The following is a 19537-nucleotide window of genomic DNA, read 5'->3' as shown; positions in this document are numbered from 1 at the left end:
TGCTTGCTTTTTCTGACCCTGACTCTATTCATTCACACACCATCTGATGTAGTGTTGGAAAGGAGTGTCATGGGAGAGAGAAGTCCTGGGTTTGAACACACCCTCTCTACTTCTTTCCCTTTTTCCCCCTCTAGCCCAGGTCAGATCTAGCCCAGTCAAAGAGCGCTCTGTCCCAGACACTGCAGTAGTTTTTAATAGACCACTATGTGAATGGCATTGACGTTGTACAGTGAAAATAATTGTTTTCGTCTCTAGCATCTCACATCACTGTTTGCTCAATTCAATAACCACATAAGTAAGTGTTATTCATTTCCTCTACATCCTGTAGATTCTTATCAATGTTACATGGCAGGGTTCACCCTGAGGTTGTGTGTAACACAATTTGCATACTACTAATCTAGACACAACCCCTACTGAATACTGTACAATAGATGTACAGTACTTCCTTAATTTAAGAAAGCTAAATCAAGCTACTTTCTAAGATCTATATCAGACTCTGCTGGTGATCCGTCACAATTTTGGAAAACAGTTGTAAGGATGAGAATTGGATGTTCATCATTGAGAACTGATGCCTGACTTGTGTCTATAAATGAACCTGTGTCACGTGAACTAATTGAGACGGTGGTCACATGTCCTTAAAAAAAGTCCTGTCCTGTTGAGCGCCATATGCTGTCTCATGTCCAAGTCTCTTCTTTCACATAGCTGATGGTCCAAGCTTCGAATCCTCCAAACGGAGCATTGCATTGGTGGCAGCAGTGTTTTTGTGATGCTTTTTTAGTAGGTTGACATTTATTGTCATGAATCTTGTCCTAGAGGCAGAACTGAGCGATTTCCGCCAGATGGACCAGCTGCAGTCAAAGCAGTCAAAATTAGCTATATCGGTAAAATTTATGAAAATAAAAATGTACGGTAAGCGTTAGGCATTACAAAGGGTCCCAGCTACACAACAAATGGACGTTTCATTCGGTAAAGTCCTTCTTTATATCCCAAAAAAGTAAGTTTAGTTGGCGCGTTTGATTCAGTAATACACTCGTTCAACTCGTTCAACATGCAGACAAAGGAATCACAATAGTTACCGGTGAACTTCGTCCAAACAAGTCAAACAACATTTCTAATCAATCCTCAGGTACCCTAATATGTAAATAAATGCTAAACTTTAAGACGGAATGTAGTATGTTCAATACCGGAGATAAATAACGAAGTGTGCACCCTCATTCACGCTTGCCACAAAACTAGAGTCCTAATGAGGAAAAAGTACAACTACTTGTTCATTTTTCAAAAAACAAGCCTGAAACCTTTTCTAAAGACTTGACATCCAGCGGAAGCCATAGGTACTGCAATCTGGTCGATTTCTAGTTGTAAATTCAATAGGCCAACATAGGGAAAAAATATACATAATCTGGATGGATTTTCCTCGTGTCTTCGCCTACCATATCAGTTCTGTTATACTCACAGACATTATTTTAAGAATTTTAGAAATTTCTGAGTGTTTTCTATCCAATTCTACCAATTATATGCATATCCTAGCTTCTGGGCCTGAGTAACATGCAGTTTACTTAGGGGAACGTCAGATTGCCAAAATTCAGAATACTGCCCCCTAGCCCAGAGAGGATATTCTTAAATGCCAGCCTGCACGTTTTAATGACTATGGAACTGAAAATCTGCTGAAGTTATCACTGGAACAAGGGATGTGTGGCTAAATGCAAGCCAGCTGTTTGTTCACCCCTACCCGCAATTGCTAATAGCCCATCCGCAGCAACCCGATTATATTTGATAAAGTGAAAATATAAGGCTCGCACCCAACCCTAACCCGCAAATATAGAAAATGTACTATAGGCTGAGTCAAAGATTTAGATATGTTTCTGCTTATAATTTACATCTCTTTGGTAGGCTATTTGTTAGTCAACTTGTCTATAAATTAAATACATATACTTCTCTTTTGTCATTATATTTTGCCCTAGAAGACTGAATAAACCCTTGCTCAACAGAACAATGTAATAAATCGATAGAATGAATGCTTCAAATCTAGTTGACATTGGTAAAGTTCTGTCATCAAAGATGACAAAAAAACTAAACAGGAAAGATTTTATGTGCAGTGTCCAAATGACACCACTTTAAATCGGTTGTAAGGAAAATAGAGTTGCGGAAATGACCCAACGTGTTTCTGATAAGATTTTAGTTTGGCTTCGATGAATATTTTATGTGGTTGAAATACTATCAGTTTTTATGATGCTATTATGATGAAGACAACACCTTTATAGATGGTATGTAACTGAGCATTGCATTCTCTCAAGATGAAAGAAAGACATTTCTCCACACCTGTTCCTAAGTCCAAATTTTGGCGACATTTGGTGTATACTTTTACTGCAAGAAATGCTTAATTCTGCAGGAGTTATTATTAAGGCTACTGGACAAATATTACTAGAGAACGTTGGTTATGTATTACCCCAGAATGTCCTTTATTCCAGAGGACGATTTGGACGGGATAAATTCTCAAAACTGCCCCCTGTAATTCTTTATTTTTTGTTCTATAAATTGACAGATATGACTGAAGCCTGGAGTTTTTTTTAAGGCTACACTGATATAACTTGAGCTTGGTTCCCAAATTTGTAAACCAAATGAAACTAACTTTGGTATAGTGTCGCCATAATATTTGAATTGAGGAAGTGCGATCATAATCATTAGGATAACTTAGTGATCTGCAGTAGAAGACGTCCTAAATGCCCCTAGCCTTCAGATGTGAGCTAAACAGCTAACTTGTGCGTTTTTAGGCTATGGATGAGAAAGTGAACTTGTTCCAAACGTTTAGCTCAGTTGTATACCGCTTTGCGATCTATAAAAATTCTTAGGGCTGAAATCCCGTTAACGGGATTGATATGACAACAGCCAGTGAAAGTGCAGGGCGCCAAATTCAAAACAACAGAAATCTCATAATTAAAATTCCTCAAGCATACAAGTATCTTATACCATTTGAAAGGTAATCTTGTTGTTAATCCCACCAGTGTCCGATTTCAAATAGGCTTTACAGCGAATGCACCACAAACGATTATGTTAGGTCAGAGCCAAGCCACAGAAAAACACAGCCATTTTTCCAGCCAAAGAGAGGAGTCACAAAAAGCACAAATAGAGATACATTAATCACTAACCTTTGATGATCTTCATAGATGACACTCATACGACTTCATGTTACATAATACATGTATGTTTTGTTCGGGAAAATTCATATTTATATTTAAAAAATCTCAGTATACATTGGGCGCGTTATGTTCAGTAGTCCCAAAAACATTTGCAGAGAGCCACATCAATTTACAGAAATACTCATCATAAATGTTGATGAAAATACAAGTGTTATACATGGAATTAAAGATATACTTCTCCTTAATGCAACCGCTGTGTCAGATTTCAAAAAAGCTTTATGGAAAAAGCAAACCATGCTATAATCTGAGAACAGTGCTCAGAGAACAAATACATATATCACCATGTTGGAGTCAAAAGTCAGAAATAACATTATAAATATTCACTTACCTTTGATGATTTTGGTAAACAAATCAAATCTTACGAGGCGTGTTCGGTCACTAGTTGCCAACGAAATGTCAAAAAGTTCCGTTACAGACCGTAGAAACTTGGTTTACTGAAACTTCTTTAGGATGTTTTTAACATAAATCTTCAATAATATTCCAACCGGAGAATTCCTTTGTCTTCAGAAAAGCAAAGGAATGGGAGATACCTCTCATGTGAAATGCGCATGACCAGCGCGTGACTGCTGCCAGACCTCTGACTCAATCCTCTGTCATTCGGCCCCACTTCACAGTAGAAGCCTCAAACAAGTTACTAAAGACGGTTGACATCTAGTGGAAGCCGTAGAAAGTGCAAGATGACCAATATCCCACTGTAACTTCAATAGAAGCTGAGTTGAAAATCGACCAACCTCAGATTTCCCACTTCCTGTTTGGAGATTCTTTCAGGTTTTTGCCTGCCATGTGAGTTCTGTTATACTCACAGACATCATTCAAACAGTTTTAGAAACTTCCGAGTGTTTTCTATCCAAATATACTAATAATATGCATATATTAGCAACTGGGACTGAGGAGCAGGCAGTTTACTCTGGGCACCTTTTCATCCAAGCTACTCAATACTGCCCATGCAGACATAAGAAGTTATTAACAGCAAGGGTTGCATCAAATAGGTGCAATTTTCTTTTACTTATGCATTTAGCGATGTTCAGTTAATTCAGCCTAAAATAAAGAACCTCAATTAAGCCTATATAAATTTCACAATAATTCCACATATGGGTTTTTAAAGTATTTTTGTATCTTTATTCAACCCGCCCGCCCTTCAGCTACACAATATTTAATGACCCGAAACCCATCTGCCCCGAGGATATAACCGCGGAGACTGCGGGTTATAAGTCAACCCGCGCATCACTACAGTATGCTGTCTAGTGTTTTATCTTTCATATAACTGATGGTCCACTCTTTGTTAACGTCTTTGCACGTTACTTTGTTAAGGCAATTAAGGCACTCTGGCATCATTACTGAGGAAAAATGTGATAAGTGATGCTTTTATCTTGGGTGGCTTTTTATTTGAAAGAAATTGTGGTTTAATTGACCCTGGTCAGTCAGTCAACTGCTCTTCCGTCTCACAGACTCCAGTTAGCTCATTAGAAGATCAGTCAACTTCTAGTGAATTTTTAAAAATTTCTACAATGTTGTTCTTGTGATATGCTAGATGCCTTAAGATTTATGTAAAAAAATATATATATATCCACTGGGGCTGATTTGCTTGACCCTTTCTTCCTGCAGCTTTCTGCTCTGCTGGTTACGGAGTCATTGACCCATTTTTTATCTGATTATCATCTCGGTTGCTATCCCCAGGGCTGGAAAGGCAGCCCATGTGCTACCTTCTCCACCAAGGCGGTATAACTAAATAATTATTGCCATATCTCAAATGTATCTTTGCCAAGCAAACATTTTAGAATCATTAATCAACTGTATGCTTAAGATCCTTTCTAGCTATGAGCTGTATTCTAAGTGTTCACCACTCTGGTCATCTGCAGCACCCTTGGTGTTCAATTATGTGATTAAGGGTATGGATAGGAAGAAGCACTGTGCTGACCTGTTTTAGTTTTGAAGGCTTTCGATGCTGTTGACCACCATGTATTGATTCAAAGATTGTCTGCCATCGGTATGGATCAGGCGTCATGTAATTGGTTTGAAAATTACTTGACTGACAGGACACGTGCTTTTGGGATGGTGCTATGTCAGGTTTCCTTGATATTACGAAAGGTGTCCCATAGTGATTGCTTTTAGGTGATGTACTTTTGTCTGTCTATAAAAGAAAATGTTGATCTAGTGGCATTTTTTACATACACCTATATGCAGAAGACACTGTTGTGTATGCTATTGCCCCCACAGTTGACCAGGCTCTTTCTGAGCTTCAATCAACCTTCATTGCTTTACAGAAGGCCTTTGTTGAACTGAAATGGTACTTAAATGCAGGTAAAAACCAAGTATGTGTTATTCTCCAAATCACGCAAAAATGTATCTGATGATTTATGCATATGTGCTTTGGAAGGTGCCCTCATTGATGATGTCCCCGCTTATAAATATCTGGGCATCAGGATTTGCAAAAAGCTATCTTTCAAAAAGCATGTTGATGAGTTAGTTAACCCTTGTGTGGTGTTCGGGTCTGTGGGACCCATTTTCAATATTTGCTAAAAGAAAAATGACACAATTATTTTCTAAAATAACACATTTTTCATTGAGTGCACACTATATGTGGTGTTCGGGTCCACTGTCCATCTGCCTTTCTCCCGCTTTTCTCACACTCTTTACCCTTTGTAGTGTGTGAAACTACACAATTTCTTACGAGAACCTGCACAATGTTATTACAATACATTATTTCGATACATTGTAAAAAAATCTGTATTTTCCCACACTCTACCCCAGCCAGGTGAAAATTGGGGGAGGGACACAAATAGCTTTGCATGTGTGGCTTCTTACCACAATCAATCAGTATGGCAAAAATAATCTCTGCTCAGAGGGCCTTAGAAATAATCTTTGCAGAGAGAGAAGCTAATATGGAAGGAGCATCTTCCACTTTGGAAGATAAAGAATTTTCCAAATATGAGGATCATGCCACTGTCAATTCAGAGCCTGACAGTGATTTGAAAGGAGGGTGAGATTGAGACTCAACCAGCCCCAGGACCAGCCCGTCAGCAGCCAACCCCAGGACCAGACAGTCAGCAACCAGCTCATCAGCAGAGAAAGGCAAACATGTGGTACTCATGTCAAAAAACAGAAATCATAATGGATTACAATGCCACAAAAGGAGGGACAATTTAGAGAAGCCTGTAACTGGGTAGAGATGCAAAAGAAGAACCATACGCTGGCCACTTGTGATATTCTTCAACATCATGGACATCTCGGCGTACAACGCCTTTGTCATTTAGATGGCGTTGAACCCAGATTGGAACAGAGGGAAGCTCCAGAGGAGCCGGCTCTTTCTCGAGGAGCTGGGCAAGTCATTGGTAAAACCTCAAATCCAGAGGACACAACATATCCCAAGGACCCCAGCTGCTGCAGCCATTGTGAGGAGGATGCTGGTGCCCCATCCGCCCGACCCATAGAACTAACAACTCCAATACCAGAAGTAAGTGCGAGTGATGTTGCGTGTGTGAGTGAGAGACTCTAGTACCTTGGCCTGCTGTAACTATATATGTGAGTGAGTGAGATGTTAGTAAAATTCCTCAACTAAGTGTTTATCATTCTAGACTGCAGCCGGTTGCAACAAGAATAAGCGCTGCGATGTATGTGGACCCAAGAAGGACAGGAAGACACAGTACACATGCATCAAGTGCAAGAAATGCATTTTCAACCACACACAGTAAAACTCTGTCCCTCATGTGGTGTATTGACCGGCCTTAATTTGTGTTCAATGAGGCTCATTTATCATTTCCATAAAATAGTGTGTCAAATTTATCCTTCCAATTTGTTCATTTCAAAGCAATAAACATCAATAGTGAACCTTTTATATTTATTTGTTTAAGATAATCAAGACATGGGTGGAATAAATCATGTTTATACATTTTATTTAAAAAACAAAGAGGTTTTATTGATAAATGTGATCCAGCAGAGGTAAATGGCAAATATTAACCATGTATGTCTATATATACAGTATGTCTATATGGCTTGTAATTGATATTAGTCAACATCTAAGTATCTTTATGTAAATTGTTATGGCTTTGTTTTAAAAAACCCAATAATGTTGTTGTGGGTCCATCAGACCTGTGAACATTGGATGAATAACAAAAACATGAACACCACACACGGGCTAAGAATTTAAATTGGGCTAATTGTATTCATTAAAACAGCAGAAAACAAAATCATTAGACGCGAAGCAAGTACAGGGAGTGACTAATAATAATACAGGGAACAAAACAAGAAACACTGGTAGCGTACAGACATGAAACAGAAAACAATAAGGCCTAGGGAAAGAACCAAAGGGAGTGACATATATAGGGAATGTAATCAGGCAGGTGATGGAGTCCAGGTGAGTCTGATGAGGCACGTAATGGATGGTGACGTGTGCGTAATCAGGAGCAGCCTGGTGACTTCGAGCGCCGGAGAGGGAGTATACGTGACAGATATGAATGCAGTTGTCTTTGTATTGAAGCCAATAGACGCAGTTCATCATAGCACACTGGGCTTTATTATGGGCGACAAGATCAGCGCACGTCACTGCATTCTATATCAGAAAGTAGGCTGGCCCCCTTTGCAATTCCATTGATTGATGCATTGCACTCTGTTTATAAAGCCCTCCTGCATTAACTTCCGCAGTACTTTACTTCATTGTTAACTTAGAGACGTACCAATACCCGGTCTCAAGAATGGCGAACTCTCGAGAGCCCTTTGATCTCCACAGAGTTAGTCAAATCCGCTTTTATTTTTTATTTTTTTTGCACCTTACTTGTGGAATACATTTCCAAGCCTCTAAAATTGAATGAATTGGCACCTCTAGTGCAATTCAAAAGGCTGATTGGGTACCCTTTTTACGGAAGAATGTGAATGTTTGTTTTCTATGATTGGGTTTTGTTTTTAAAATGTATGGATGTGTGTTATGGATGTGTATATTGGTGTGTTATTGATGTGTATGCAGATCTCATCTGAGACAGAGACCTTGTTCTCAGTATGACTTCCTGTCAAAATAAAATGTTAAATAAAACATCTCAATAATGGAAACCGTCTTGTCTTTCATTTGACTGTATATTTTATATCGGACACTAAACACCTACGTGTCGCATGTATGCTCGTGTTCCTCTTTGCAATCTACAACAGTAACACGTGTGTGTGTGTGTGTGTGTGTGTGTTGTTCCAGGTGTGCATGTGAAGCTGGCTGCTGTGGAACTGAGTAAGGAATACACCACGGAAGATGAGGAAAAGCAGAAGTGTGCTGACAGTGTCTCCCAATGATGTAAGTAACGTTTATACAGCGTTGAAGTAGTGTTCCAAGACCCCCCCCCCCCCCCCCTTCCCAGATTAGCTAAGGATAAGTTCCTCACATAATTCAAAAATCTAAAGCACAGAGGAGACAGTGGGGGGAGAAAGGGAAAGGAATGTTTTAGAGAAGAATAATACCACTTCAGTAGTCCCCAGTGAGTGAGTGGTAAAAATCAGGCCTCTGATCAAACCTACAAATAGCTCAGTGAAGCGGGTCAAGAGCTTCAAGTTCCTTGGTGTCCACATCACTAAGGATGCTATTTACAAAACACATCTCTGCTAAAAAAAAATGTTTTAGTGCAGCCTAGCAAATCCAGAGCTCCAGTCAAAGCACATGTTTTCTGTAAAGATACAAATGTAGGCCAGTCTTTGCAAAAAATGTATTTTATTTAACAGAAAAAGAAAGTTGCACATAGCTTGCCAGCCCTGTTTGTTATGGATGATAGATGCGGTGAGTGCAGATTGGGTCGTCAGCGGCAGTCCCTCGCATTCCAGACCCAACGTGGTGGTAGTGTTGGTCTGTGATCCACTCCAAACTGTCAATGCATAAATTCTTCATGAAAATGGTCGATTTTGCAAGGTAGGTACTTTACCGGCTTCATTCCTGATGAGAAAACTTACTGGAACAAGTTAGCTAGCTAGCTTATATTAACCAGTAATATGAAATACGTGTAAACTTCTTAAAACATAAGCTGTCACCATGAGGCTTGATAGGGGGTAAAGGCAATTTCTATGGGTTAAGGCATCCACATGCTTCCCAGTCTAAACCGTTCGGTGGAGTTTGTGCATATATTTTTTATGTTTTTGTTCTACACACTTGTCAGTGATTGGTCAACAGTAGGGATTCAATAAAGTCTCGTCATTCAACGAGAGACAACTTGTTTTCATACAAATTCTTTCATTGAAATATACTGCACCAAACATCTTAGATGTAAAATTGCACTAAGATCTCTGCGTCAAAAAAACATCTGTAAAGTAGATGCTGGGAGTCAGGAAGCAGGTGGTAAGTTTAATATAACAAGTAACATGGAACAATACACCGTATGAGTAGCGTCTAGACATGAACAACAGAAACAATAGTGCCTGGGGAAAGAACCCAAGGGAGTGCCAGATAAAGGGGAGGTAATGAGTGAGGTCATGGAGTCCAGGTGTGTTTAATGATGAAGCGCAGGTGCACGTAATGATGAATGCCAGGTGCGGTGGTTAGCAAACCGGCGCCGACGAACGCCGGAGGGATGGTGCAGGAGTAGAGGTGACAACGTCAAACTTAATGACAGATTTGAGTTGTTAGGTTAATTCTTTCTATTTTGAGGAAGTGTATACTGGCTATGGTGTCTAAATGTGGACAAAAAGTACTATTGCTGCTTTATTTTCTTTGTTTTCAAGCAAATGTCTTTTAGGGGAGTATGCAGGCACGCACGCTAGGCACCAGCCGAACTGAAGCATGCTGACGCCTTTATCAGGACTGTTATGTTAGGCCACTCAGGCTTACTGGCAGGGATAGATCCTCTCCACTGTCAGATTACTTAAACACACACACACACACACACACAGTGGGGTGGAAATAACAATGTTTGGGTGTGTGGCTTGTTATTGGATTCCAGCTCAAAAAGGCCTGTGGTGTTGATGGTATCCTGAATGAAATAATCAAACGTACAGACCACAAATTCCGATTGGCTATACTTAACTTAAAAACATCTTACTCAATATTTGGAACCAAGGACTGATCCCCCCCCCCAATCCACAAAAGTGGAGACAAATTTGACCCCAATAATTACTGTGGAATCTGCATCAACAGCAAGCTCAGTAAAATCATCTGCAGTATCAAATCCCAAATCAAATTGTATTGGTCACATACACATATTTAGCAGATGTCATTACGGGTGTAGTGAAATGTTGGTTCCTGGCTCCAACAGAGCAGTAGTATCTAACAATTCACAATAGTACACACAAATCTAAAGTAAAAGAATAGCATTGAGAAATATATACATATTAGATCAAACAGTGTCGGAGTGGCATTGACTACAGTATAATAGAATACAGTATATACATATTAGATGAACAAAAAATTATGTAAACATTATTAAAGTGACTAGTGTTACATTATTAAACGTGGCTAGTGATTCCAAGTCTATGTATATAGAGCAGCATCCTCTAAGGTGCAGGGTTGTGTAACAGGGTGGAAGCCGGCTAGTGATGGCTATTTAAGTCTGATGGCCTTGAGATAGCTGTTTCAGTCTCTCGGTTTCAGTCTCTCGGTCCCAGCTTTGATGCACCTGTACTGACCTCGCCTTCTGGATGATAGTGTGGTGAACAGGCAGTGGCTCAGGTGGTTGTTGTCCTTGTTTATCTTTTTGGCCTTCCTGTGACATCAAGGGCTGTAGGTGTCCTGGAGGGCAGGTAGTTTGCCCTCGGTGATGCGTTGTGCAGACCGCACCACCCTCTGGAGCCCTGCGGTTGCAGGCGGTGCAGTTGCCGTACCAGGTGATGTCCACGATCAGCACCTTTGTTGATGTTGAATGAGAGGTTATTTTCCTGGCACCGCTCTCCCAGGGCCCTCACCGCCTCCCTGTAGGCTCTCTCGTGATTGTTAGTAATCAAGCCTACTACTGTTGTGTCATCTGCAAACTTGATGATTGAGTTGGAGGCATGCATGACCACGCAGTCATGGGTGAACAGGGAGTACAGGAGGGGGCTGAGTATGCACACTTGTGGGGCCCGTGTTGAGGATCAGCGAAGTGGAGGTGTTGTTTCCTACCTTCACTAGCTTGGGGCGACCCGTAAGGAAGTCCAGGACTTATTTGCAGAGGGTGGGGTTTTGACCCAGGGCCCGAGCTTAATGATGAGCTTCAAGGGTACTATGTTGTTGAATGCTGAGCTATAGTCAATGAACTGCATTCTGACGTTGGTATTCCTCTTGTCTAGATGGGATAGGGCAGTGGGCAGTGTGATAATGATTGCATCGTCTGTGGATCTATTGGGGAGGTAAGCTAAATTAAATCGGTTTAGGGTGTCAGGTAAGGGTGTTATGATCCTTAACTAGCTTCTCAAAGCACTTCATGACAGAAGTGGGTGCTATGGGGCGATAGTCATTAGTTCAGTTACCTTTGCCTTCTTGGGTACAGGAACAACGGTGGACATCTTGAAGCAAGTGGAGACAACAGACTGGGATAGAGAGAGATTGAACATGTCCATAAACACCCCAGACAGCTGGTCTGCGCGTGCTCTGAGAACTAGGCTACCTGCCACCCCAACCTTGCCATGATTTAATGTGGTGGTTCGCTCTTTCAGTTTTGCACAAATGCTGCCATTTATCCACGGTTTCTGGTTTGGGTAGGTTTTATGTCACATTGGGTAGAACATCTCCTATACACTTCCTGATGAACTCAGTCACCGTATCTGTGTATTCATCGATGTTATTCTCAGAGGCTACCCGGAACATATCCCAGTCCACGTGATCAAAACAACCTTTCTGATTGGTCAGTCCAGCGTTGAATAGACCTCAGCACGGGTACTTCCTGGTTGAGATTCTGCCTATAGGAAAGGAGGACCAAAATTGAGTCGTGATCAGATTTGCCAGAGGGAGGACATTGTATGCATTTTGAAAAGTTGAGTAACAGTGGTCCAATGTTTTTCCAGAGCGGGTACTATAGTCGATGTGTTGGTAGAACTTCACTAGCGTTTCCCGTTTTCCTCAAATTTGCTTTGTTAAAATGTCCCATCTACAATGAATGTGGACTCAGGATATGTGGTTTACAGTTTGCATAAAGTCCAGTGTAGTTCGAGGGCTGTCGTGGTATCGACTTGAGGGGGAATATACACGGCTGTGACTATAACCGAATAGAATTCTATTGGGAGGTAATACTGTCAGCATTTGATTGTGAGGTATTCTAGGTCAGGTGAACAAAAGGACGAGTTTCTGCATGTTATCATAATCACACCATGAGTAGTTAATCATGAAACATACACCCCTACCTTTCTTCTTCCCAGAGAGTTCTTTATTCCTGTCTGCGCGATGTACTGAGAACCCAACCGGCTGTATGAACGGGGACAGTATATCCCGAGAGAGTCATGTTTCCGTGAAACAGAGTACGTCTCTCTGGAAGGAGATCCTCGCCCTGAACTCATCTACTTTATTGTCTAGAGACTGAACATTAGCGAGTAATATACTCAGAAGCAGTGGATGGTGTGCACGCCTCATGTTGGATTAGAAGTCCTCTCCGAATTTCCTGTTCTCCACCGGCTGTGTTTAGCCGCAGCCTCTGGAATAAGTTCAATTCCCTGGGGGGTACGAACAAAGGAACCAATTTGTGAATGGTGAGTAGCCCCTGCCCTGATATCCCAAAGTTATTTCCGGCTGTATGTAATAACACCCAAAAATTCTGACCTAATAATGTTAAATATATACAGTGGGGAGAACAAGTATTTGATACACTGACAATTTTGCAGGTTTTCCTGCTTACAATGCATGTAGAGGTCTGTAATTTTTTATCATAGGTACACTTCAACTGTAAGAGACGGAATCTAAAACAAAAATCTAGAAAATCACATTGTATGATTTAAGTAATTGGGGCTTGCCTGTCCTAAGACACTTCTAACCCCTTCTTATTAAATGGTATCTGTTGCTTTTATACATGTCTTACTACTCGAAAGTAATCTTTATTCTCGCTCAAAAAACGCATTTTTCAAATTGTCATGTTTTGTTTCTAAATGTCTGCGCAAGAGAGAAGTTTTCCCATGAGAGAGTAATGGTTAATGTGATTGGATGTTAATTATTTGACTAGGCTACCTGTATTTGACATTGTGCTGTTATTTCGCTGAACACTAGATGGTTTAAATGTTATTTTTGGCAGTGCAACGAGGCTACTTAAGCGAGAAAAAAACCCTCACCTGTTGGAAAGTAGAAAATGTACTGTTTGAAAACGTGATGAATTTTGTAACTTATTTTTAATGCGAATCACATTTATATTTGGCGTACCTCCGACGGCATTGCTTACTTTATTTGGCGTACCCCAGTTTGGGAATACCTGCCCTAGAGCACACAAAGAGCTATACCTACCTCAGACTAAACCCAATTGCAGAATTCTGCAAAAATATACTTTTCAAACAATGCATGCAGAGCAGAATTAGGAATATACCTGCTAGTTATCAAAATCCAGAAAAGAGATGTTCAATTCTATAACCTGAAAGGAAGCGATGCCCACACATTCCACCACGAAGCCCTCACTTAGAGATTAACCTAGAGACGAGTCCTCTGAGTGCAATATTCACTCTTAAATTCGAATAGGTTTTTGTTGATGTTTTGTGTCTTCTCATTTTTGTTTGTTTATTTCACTTGCTTTGGCACTGTAGATATGTTTCCCATGCCAAATAAAGCCTCTTTGAATTAAATTGAGTGGAGGTGCAGAACCACAGCTGCAGGCTAGCGAGAGATAGCCTGATTAAATAACAAACTGTTACAGCCAGGCCCACTGATGACCCATCAGCCAGTGAGCTTAGTAGTGTGTCTGTGTTTCAATGTAAATGAGTATATAGTGATTGCATGCGTAATGTGTGTGGGTGTGTTGGCATGAGTGTGCCTGGCGATGGTTGTGGAAGTGGGCTTAGATTGCTCCGTGTGTGTCGGAGGCGTCACTGGGAAGGAACACTATCAATTTCAATCTAATAGTCAGGATGGAAAACAGTGAGGTAGCTCACTGCACACAGCCTTCTTCAAGCTACTAACCTACCTCATCTATTCCTACCAGGCATACGCAGTTGTTGCAATATCTCGCTCTCTGTAGCCAGATACACTGCCTCTCGCTGTCCTTGAATGACTCCCTAGCCTTTTTGAGAAGTAAAGATGTCCTATTATCCTATCCGGTGCTATCTGGGGATAGTTTGCTGTAAGTGTGCTACTGCTTCTGTTTTAAGTCTCTGTAGGTCCCCCCACCCTCCCATCACCCAGCTGTATAACCCATATAACTGTAGTCTGTTAGAGCAGCAGGTCAAACACAGATGTTCAGTCTCCAATTAGCAGATTTGGAAGCCGAGAGAGAAACTCCCCAGTGCCAGACCAGCCAGCCATCACAGGGCGTTACGTTACAACCTTATTCAAGGGCACAATGGCCACAAAATTCCTGGATTTTTTAGGGTGCATTAGGATCCCACGAAGGGGATGCCTCCGTGAAATTCGAGGCATTATCAAGTGCTTGTCAAATTGTGAATGCGAGACTGATGAAGTGTGTACTGCCTGCGCAAAAAAAACAAAGCAGAGCTCTTGCCTTTCAAGCTATTTTTTTTCAAGTCATTGGAGACGCATCATGCAGCCTTACAATGTAGATGTTCCAAAGGTCTGCATCAGTGGCTTGTAGGCTGTGTGGAAGCCAAGAGATGCTAAATGTGTTAAGTACCGTGAGACAGTTATTTGCTTGACAACCACCAGCTGACAAAATTGTGACCACCACAGCCCTAGCTGTAAAAAAAAGTCAAGGGGTCTGAATACTTTTCGATTGCACTGTAAAAGGGTCAGAGGATGTGATCTGATGTCCGTTGCTATAGCAACCCCAACAGTTGTGCTGTGCTGATCAATGTTGGGATAGGTTTTTCTTTTCTTTCTGTTCAAATACATTTATTGAATACACACACACAAGAATGGTGTATAGGTATTTTGTAGAAAAGACAAGTATGCAATTCGTATCTAAACATAAAACAGGCAGAAACAAAAATACCCAGAGTTCTAGGTAGAAAGTAAATAATACAAATTAAGACACACAGAACAAGTAAGCAGAAGGAGGGACGATGTCACGTCACACAAATTACACACCAATAACCATACAAGTTAGAGCATAGGGCAAAGCAGTGGAGTAAGGTACCCTGCGCAGCATGACATTTATCACATAGGGGATGGGATACATTTTGTAGGGTATTGCAACAGGTGTCCTGTATTCAATTGACCTGATATGTAGCGGTTCACTCCTTGCTGTTACCTTGAAACTATATCCATCATATTGGACAGCAATGTTCCTGGTCTGGAGGTATGATGGAAACACATACTGCATGCTTTTGAGACTGCCATTTGACATTATTAAATTGTATTCCCTGATACAGCTCTGCTCTTTTTCATTTGACTTGGCATCAACGCCAACAGCTCCATCTTTGGGTTCCATTACAGGGGGATTATGACTGTTCCCTGACAACACCTCTCCTCTTGTCAGACACTGCTGTAGTATTACAGGCCAGCTCTTCAGGCTCTGCTGTAGTATTACAGACCAGGGGCCGGATTTACAAAACATTACTTACGAATAAACTTAAACTGCTTAAGGAAAAACAAATAGAAGTTCATAAGATAGTTCACAATTCCTCAAAATGTTCTTAGTAACTTCATAAATATCTTTAAGAACTTCTTTAAGAACTTCGTAAATCTTGACATTAGTGACGTGCTTGAAACCAATAAGTAAGCCTGTAACAGGGATGATAGGATTTTGTTATTTTTCACACATTATAGCCATCAGACTAGCTATATCAAAACCAAACATGGATAACCAAGGAAAGCGCAATAAAAACTTCAGCGAACAGCTTGAAGTGATAGAGGAAATAGCAGCCAGGAAAAGGTTAATATTGAGGAGACTTGATTACTGCAGGGTCACTGCAGACCAAAAAGAGAGGATGGGTGAGAATGGCCAAGTCTGTCTCTGCCGTCGGGGGTATGACAATGGACAGTGACACTGTAAAAAATAAATTGGCTGCTAAGGGAGCTGAGAGACCATTCATGTGGACCAGCTGAAGGATAGGAGAGACGGTGGTAGAGGGACTGCACGGCCGGTAAGTTAGGTAGCTACGTTAGCTAGCTAACGCGTAACGACATTATAGCAAACGTACGTAACGTAACGAGATATCACTAGCTATTTAACACTTCTATAATATTGTTAAATACTAGCTAGCTAGATAATGCATGTTTAATTTGTTTTCTTCCTGCATTTAAATATTCGGTAGCCAACTGTGTCTGGGGCGCAAGAAAACGTTCATGGTTACAACAGTATTCGTTCGTCTCAAGACAAGGGTTTAGCTGTCCTAAAGTTAGGATTTCTTCTTGGAAATGTACTTAACATCATTTTCAAGAATCCCATTTCTTACCTTTTTTCTTTGGAAGGAACATAGGGAAATTAAGAACATCATTAAATTAAGAACATTTCCAATAACTTTGAGGAATAGCAACTTTGCTTAACTTTCTTCAAAAGTCAATAGTTAAGGGAAAAAAATGGCAGTTAAGAAATCTCTTCTTAATCTCTACAGGATCGGTCTTAAGGTTTTGTGAATTCGGCCCCAGCTCTTTAGGCTCTGCTGTAGTATTACATACCAGCTCTTCAGGCCCTGCTGTAGCACTACAGACTGGCTCCTCTCATCCTTAGCATTCATCAGAGGTGTTATGGGATAACAGTGTAGTGATCTTTAAAACAGGATATGCTACAGGAGTAGTTCTCCTTTGATCACATTAAATCTGATATCAAATGATTTTCTTCTACATTTGGAGAAGCCTGATTTCCCCTCTGACCACCTGCATCCTGTGAGTGAGTGTGTAACGTCTTCAAATAAATATTCCAATCTGTGATATCAAGTCTTGTTTTAGACCTTGGTGACTGTATCATGTCATCAGTCTCAAGTGTGACTTCATAGTATATTTTGCTGCCAGTCTCCTCCCATTGGCTCTCGAAAACATTCATGCATGGTGAAAAATCAAGACACTCCATAATCAATTGTGGCTGGGCTAACAGTGACAGACATGTAGATCTAGTTCTGCTAGCAGACAGGCATAAAAGACAGACAAACACATCTAGCTCTCACATCTAGTTCTCGCACCTCAGTGCCAACCTCATCTCCCATTTATACAAATTGCGAGCTCAGAACGCTTTCAGGAAGGTAAAATGGAATTCAATCACAAATGTGAAGCGTAATTGAATGGATCCCAGCCTGAAGGTAATGAAATTCTGCTATCCACTCCAGAATGTCTACAGTAGAAACTTTACACCTAAACCAGCCATTACATCTACCTTAACTGTATTATATTCCCTCATAGCCTGCTTTGAATGGTGGTGGAGTGAAGAGCAATATACAGTATAATAAATATAAAAGCATTGTTCTGAGTATTTGATCACAAAAGTTTACCTAATGGGTGTTTCTTATTTTCTTTATAAGTATATTTTTTTACAACAACAAAAATGTAACAGAAAGTCTAATTTAGTCAGGAACCATAAACTGGTGAACCATAAACTGGTGATGACATTGGCAGAAGGTGTTTTAGGAAAACTGAGTAAACTGGTATTGACTGACCGTACAGTATATTGGTCACAGTCAATACCAGTTTTCCTAAAACACCTTCTGCCAAAGTCATCACCATCATATTAAACATTCAACTTAAAAAAAAAAAGCTGAATGACAAACAAAATGTGGTTTTGGATTATTTGGTTTCTCCGTCTATAGGATTGGTACTACCACATTTAACAATCTTTATTTGAATTCCTTAATTCAATAAATATGAGCCTACACTGGCTGTCCTTGTATACCTGCATGGAGCCTACCGTCAACAATGAAATTTCTTGTTGAAATTAGTGGTTGGACACAGGTCTTTTACACTTGAAGACGAAGTGTGATATTTAATGTGTAAAAAATGTTTAATAAATATATGTACATTGTGGTGGTAATGACAGTTTGGTGGTGATGACAGGTTTATGGTAAATTGCATTGGATGTTAAAAATAAGTGGGTAGAATGGGATAAATACAATATCATTGATTGCTATAAAAACATTAAAATATCATTTGATAAGCAGTATTAAGCAGGGTTTGCTACTTTTATGCAAAAGTTATACAACGGTCACTACTTTGATGGTAATAACCTGGAAATCGTCATTACCAACATATTTCAGTGTGATAATGAGTGTTGGTAATAACAATTAGCTACATTTTGGGATTTAACTGCCAGGCCACAAGATTTACTTGGGTAATGTGATCATTTAAAAAGTCCAACCACAACATAATGAAATGAGCTATAGACATTGCAGAAGATAAATATTATCTTATGACATATGGAAAAGTGACTTTCCTTGAAGGTGGAAAAGTCATACATTTTCCATGTCAAATCCTTGTTCTCCACTGTCACTTCTCCACGGAAATGCTCCCTCTCAGCCTCCTTAAAATGCAGAATATAAATATTTGAGAGAGGAAATAGAGAGTACATTAAAACTGTTGGAGAAACCCTGCTCCTCACAACTACGCAAAACGTTGCACAGAGATCACACAAAGAAACGGAAGGTCAGAATAAAAGGAAATTCTCTATTATGGAACTGCTAGCCAAGCATGATCACACAGTCAAAAGAAAAATGACAAGTCAAAGAAAGGCATGGGCATAGTACACAAACCAAAATGATTGATTGCCTGGCTGAAATGGTCCGCACCTCAATAATTAGTGAAGTTGCACAAAGTGAGGCTTCCAGCATTTATGGTCTACGAGACAAAAGACTTTAGCGAGAAGGAACAGATGTCCTTTGTACTTTGATACTATTACAATGGGTCAATATGGCTGGATGCTGCAGCACTTTCACAGACAAGTGTACAAATACTGCCAAAGTATGGCCTTGACTACAGAAACCACCTAGTAGGGCAAGAAATGGTGCCTCTTTCATGAGTGGAAAGAACACAGGTGTGCAAGCATGCATTATATCAGAGGCCCCATTAGCGTTTTATGTTCACTGCAATGCACATTGCTTACATTTAGTATTAGTTGACAGTATGAAATGCATCCCTGAAGCCCATTGTTTCTTTTCTCTTTTGCAGAAACTGTACGTCTTTGTGTCAGGGTCATATGTGCACCAAAGGTGGCTAGAGGTACAGAGGGAGATGTTTCAGGGGCCCCAGAGAGAGTTACAAAGGATGACAGACACGGTGGGCATGTAGGTGCAATGCTTGCAAGACAGTGAGGGACAGACTGCCAGGAAATCCTATGTCTACTGAAAGAAATATCTGAAGAGAGAAATGGTGACAGAGCTGTAGAGGCAAGAGGTCT

The 19537-nt window shown here is 40.4% G+C and overlaps 1 long non-coding RNA gene across 1 annotated transcript in view; it reads left to right on the top strand.

The window, feature by feature from the left end:
• Window positions 1–19537, top strand: part of LOC118945821 — an 87986-nt gene that overhangs the window by 41628 nt on the left and 26821 nt on the right. Inside the window, exon 2 of the long non-coding RNA XR_005040981.1 lies at window positions 8377–8472. This is a non-coding gene — a long non-coding RNA (uncharacterized LOC118945821). The remainder of the gene's footprint in view (window positions 1–8376; window positions 8473–19537) is intronic.

The sequence above is a fragment of the Oncorhynchus mykiss genome, chromosome 30, assembly GCF_013265735.2.
Source record: "Oncorhynchus mykiss isolate Arlee chromosome 30, USDA_OmykA_1.1, whole genome shotgun sequence".
NCBI classification, from domain to species: Eukaryota; Metazoa; Chordata; class Actinopteri; order Salmoniformes; family Salmonidae; genus Oncorhynchus; species Oncorhynchus mykiss.
Note: the sequence above shows the minus strand (reverse complement) of the source record. Positions and strands in the feature narration are given on the sequence as shown.